This window comes from Aulostomus chinensis, chromosome 8 (genome assembly GCF_037954235.1).
Source record: "Aulostomus chinensis isolate RoL2024-O1b breed Wild chromosome 8, RoL_Achi_v1.0, whole genome shotgun sequence".
NCBI classification, from domain to species: domain Eukaryota; kingdom Metazoa; phylum Chordata; class Actinopteri; order Syngnathiformes; family Aulostomidae; genus Aulostomus; species Aulostomus chinensis.
Genome location: NC_141327.1, coordinates 3,858,762 through 3,863,779, shown reverse-complemented (window position 1 = coordinate 3,863,779; position 5,018 = coordinate 3,858,762). Strand labels below are relative to the sequence as shown.

Here is a 5,018-nt window from a genome sequence, read left to right as displayed (position 1 = left end):
TTAACCACTCTTAGTGAGAGTTAACCATGGTTAGTTAGAGTTAACCACTGTTAGTTAGAGTTAACCATGGTTAGTTAGAGTTAATCACAGTCAGTTAGAATTAACCACAGTTAGAGTTAACCACAGTCAGTTAGGATTAACCACAGTTAGTAAGAGTTAACCACAGTAAGTTAGAGATAACCACAGTTAGATAGACTCAACCACAGTTAGCGTTAACCACACTCGGTTAGAATAACCACCATTGATTAGAGTTAACCTCAGTAAGTTAGTGTTAACCACGGTTACTTAAATTTAACCACGGTTACTTAGAGTTAACTGATCTTAGTGAGAGTTAACCATGGTTAGTTAGAGTTAACCACTGTTAGTTAGAGTTAACCACTGTTAGTTAGAGTTAATCACAGTCAGTTAGAATTAACCACAGTTAGAATTAACCACAATTGGTTAGAGTTAACCTCAGTAAGTTAGAGTTAACCACAATTCAAACACAAATGCATCACAGAGCAAAATGTGTTTTCTGTGGTTGAGTGTGTTTGGAGAACAGGTCTTCAACAGGTGGTCCGCGACCTCTTTGGGGTTTGCAGAGTGACTACAGGAGTCCTGAAATTTTTGATTGATCATTTCTTATATTTTTTTCCCAAAATTTTCTACAAATTTAAATACGCATTAACATAAATCCAACATATTGAAGTGAACGTTTAAATGGAGGCAGGTTATCTTTCAGTCTGTATCAAACACATTCAGCAACACTAAGAAATATGACAAGCTGGGCGCCAGCTCACTCACAGTACGACACTAGTCTTGACCTGTCCCCCAAGCCTCCTGTACACAGACTGGGACCAGCCCCATCGCTCCATGATTGGCCGAGAGGCTATCAGGTCCCCAGCTGACTAAGATCCAAGACACAATGTTGTTATTTGAAAAGAAGATAACTTTGGAACAGGCAAAACAAAAAAAAACAACTTGCATACCCCACGAATCCTTGAGCAATCGTTTTTGCAAGATACTCCTGGTCTGAGGGCGTACCTGCTCCATCTCGCCATCAGTTTGACCCCTGGTTCAGAGGGTTGCAGAAAGGGTCAATGAGCTCTGCAAAAATAAACACGTTTATGGTGTTTGATTCAATAAATGGGTTCAGACCATTGAGCTTTTGGTTCAGAGGATGGGTTTAGTGTTTTAGTTATTCAGAAAGACTGTAAAACCAGATACGACTGTTGTTAAACCCTTTACGTACAATAAAAACACATAAATGCTCGTTCAGATGATATTTTTGTGCTGAAAGTGAACATGTAAGATGCAGGCGATCATGTTCACACATGCTGATTTTCCCCTTTACACCTCAAATACCAAATGATTGTCGCAATGGAAAATATTTGACGCCCTTATGTTTCCATGTGTAGTTGAAAAGTCTTGTGTGGCACTGATAGGATCTTTATTTACGTTAGATGAGATCTTGTTACTTTACAAGGACAAAATGAAACAGAACGTAAAGGAATGTTGTGGCGAGCCAGTCCCCGGAGTAGACACGTTGTTATCGGAACATGAATTGACTTGGAAAAACCAATGCCTTGTCCCAGTATGACCTAATATTTAAAAGATCAAAATTTAAATGCATTGTTTTTCTTTCTAATCAAACAGAACGCCTTTTCTATGGAGCTCCAGATCAAAAGAAGCATGTCAAATGAGGCTGATTGCAGAGTTCATGAAGAGAAGTTGAAGGGAGCTCAGAAATGCTGTCCATGTGCCAACATTTAAGATAGATGTCTGTTGTTGTATGTTGGCTCTGACAAGACTGCAATGTGAAGGTGACTGTGAGGGCATTCCTAGAGAATTTCACGTTCTTTTTTGTTTCATTAAAAAAAAGGGGAATGTCAGCAAATGATTACACAGTGTCTGCAATTAAGCAAATTTCAGTTTTTTTAAAAGGCAGTTGGAGCCTGTGAGCCTTTTGGTTCTCCAGGAAGGAAATACTAAAGCATGCAGGCTACTTGTTTTAGCTTAAAGCAACATTGCGTGTTGGATCATTTCGCGCCACGCTCAAACAGCTGACTGCAATTAGCTTAGCTACAGTGAATGCTAGCAGTGGGGACGGTCGGGACAGTCGTCGCAAAAGTCACACTAACATGAGTCTGAGATCTTTTTCCCATCTTGTTCGGTGCAGTGGAAGGAGCAACAAATTTGCATTTTAATTAGATGCAGCTTTCTTTCACACCCTCAGTCTGCCAACTCAAATAAAAGGGGGCTTACAAAGAAAAAGAAAAGAAAGTTTCAGATAAGCCCCACAGTAAAGTAAAGGAGTAAAGTTTCAATATTAATTTAAGTACAAGATATGAGAGAAAATAGAGTGCAGCTGAAAAATTGTAGTCAGAAAGCAAAGTTCATTTAGTTTTACACATTGAATACGCAGAAATCTTCCCCTCTACTTAGCATGAATACTCATGTACATCTATTTATTAGCAAGGTGCGTATACAAAAGGATCAGAGCTCTCCAGATCAATGGTAATTCAATAAACACTAATAGATGGCATTGATGCAGGCTTTGCCTTTTCAGGCAGCCCATCATCCAGAAGATGTTTTGTCCTCAGCTGCTCGTGCGCAACACCGGAGCTGCTGTCGTACGCCATCAAACCTTTGCACCACGTACAAACCAACCATTTGTTCTGCGCTAATGTGAATAACCCCAACACTTTCAAACACAAAAGGAAAACTATGGACTAATGGACTATTGTGCTCAAAAAAACTCTTAATTGAAGCCCTACATTTCAACAAGGTAATGTTACAGTCATAAAATGTGATTTTTATTCCCTAATAATGATGTTGATGCATTTTTAACATTGATTATGCCGACAGCCATAGGTGACCCGGGTCAAAAAGGCTCCTTCACATGACTGATTACACATGGCTCAAGGTAAAGACAACATTCACTTCTGACCTTACCGTCATCAGCTGCCCATTACACGCACGACTACATCACAATATCACAATATGGCCTCAGTCGCAACTTTCCCTTGCAGTGTAATAAAGTAAAGTCCTATTGGAGCACTGTGGGATCCAAAAAAAACAAGCATTTTATTTCTTTTATTTGTCTTTATTTGTTTTGCTGAAGTGTAAAGAATCTGATGTTCATCCCTGCATTATCTTACTGATAAAGTTTTGTCAGAGGGGTTTAGTTGGCTGTTTGTTTGGAACATGTTTTGTCAGGTTGGGTGGTTGTTTTGGTCTAAGGGGAGGGGCTTCAGATGTTTGTCTCTAGTAGCTATTATATATTCTTTGGGGCGGCACGGTGGTGCAGTGGTCAGCACTGTCACCTCACAGCAAGAAGGTTCTGGGTTCGAGCCCCGGCTGGAGCACAGGATCATTCTGTGTGAGTCTCCATGTTCTCCCTGCGTGGGTTCTCTCTTCAGCTTCCTCCACAGTCCAAAGACATCAAGAGGGACCAGGTTAATCCAGACTCTAAATTGACTGTAGGTGTGACTGTGAGTGTGAATGGTTGTCTGTCTATATGTGTTGGCCCTGCCATGGACTGGTGACCCGTCCAGGGTGAACGCCGCCTCTCACCTGAAGGCTGCTGGGAGAGGCTCCACCCCCCGTGACCCTTAATAGGATAAGCGGAAGAAAATGGAAGGATGGATGGATATTCCTTGGTCTGTTTTTACAAGCATCCATGTTTTTCTCCCCCTCACCAGTACCAGTTTGGTTGTAGTCTGGTCACCATTGTTCACAATCACACCAACAACTCTGACTCCAGCTGACCGTATGAACATTCCGCACTGTTTAGACACTGTCTTCTAGCTTCGACTTGTCTACTTGTTAGCAGTTGGACAGTTGTCAGCTTTTTACACAGCGTGTTCACCTCCCAGTTAAGAGTTTTAAACCACCTGATGACATCACATGCCAGCTCCATGGACACAATCCCTTCAGATCTTTAATTGTCATCTTTTTTTTTTAATGTTGTTTTGTGGTTTACTAAATCCTGTTTTGTCATTGTAACATCTTATTGAAGGTATGATGTAGGGGTCCACCCCTCTTATACAGTAAAGTCAAGTCATTTTATTTATACGGCGCCAAATCACAACAAAAGTTCTCTCCTGACACTTTTCCAAGTAGAACAGGTCCAGTACCTCACTCCTTCAATGAACCTCCACCCAACAACTCTCCATCAGCAGCACATCCTGCAACAGCGGCCACCAGAACCTTCCTTTTACCAGGCAGGAACATCGAGCAGATCCAGGATCAGTGGGGACGGAGAGAGAGCAGGAGAGCGAGGCAGAGACAAAGACAGAACATGGAGAGAGGCAGGGGCAGAGATAAAGAGGGAGATAAAAGAGGAGAGACTGATGGACATTATGTAGGGGACCACCTGTGTCTCATGCTGTGATGGGGGGCTCCAGTTATTCTCCCAGGAGCAACATCATGGTGTTACTCTGACAGTAGCATGTACTCATCCATTACTTTCACTTTCACAAAGCTGCCTCCACGCTTGAAATGTGGAAGAAGTATATAGTAAATATAAGTATTCAATATTTACAGTAATCATTACTTCTGTCCAGTATTTTCATCTGTGTCTTCAGTAAAAAAAAATGTAATTAAAAACTAACAGAAATGGTGCTCAAAACTACAAACCAGGAGAGAAGAGTGTCAGGGATCAGGAATGGCATTCTGCTTGTCTCCCGATCGTCCATCACTTTGTGTAAAGGCAGATCGTATTTTTACATTTATGGTGCACCAGTAAACATATTTGTGTGCCTGGACTACATGGTAATAGAACACTGTACATTTAGGAAGGAAGTCCTTAAACTGGCACAAAGAAGGATCAACTAAAGTAGGCAAACATCAGTAAACATGTGATTGTTGAGAATCAGCATGCTGATGAATGGGTCCTCTTTGTTCCACTGATGGTAAAAAGCCCTAATATGATTTGTAAATGCATTCCAGTCCAATTGCTGCTTTCCAATAATTCTATAAACTCATCCACAAAGAGGGATCTCCCCTCCGGCCTGCTCTGCAGAGCTGCAGCGATG

The 5,018-nt window shown here is 41.4% G+C and overlaps 1 long non-coding RNA gene across 1 annotated transcript; it reads right to left on the bottom strand.

Annotated features, from left to right (window-relative positions):
* Positions 1-1,066: 1,066 nt before the first annotated feature.
* Positions 1,067-4,682, bottom strand: LOC147256860 (uncharacterized). The gene is made up of 3 exons (XR_015117603.1): positions 4,621-4,682; positions 4,119-4,195; positions 1,067-1,086 (listed from the first exon to the last, which is right to left on the bottom strand). It is a non-coding gene; the product is annotated as an uncharacterized LOC147256860 (long non-coding RNA).
* Positions 4,683-5,018: the final 336 nt, after the last annotated feature.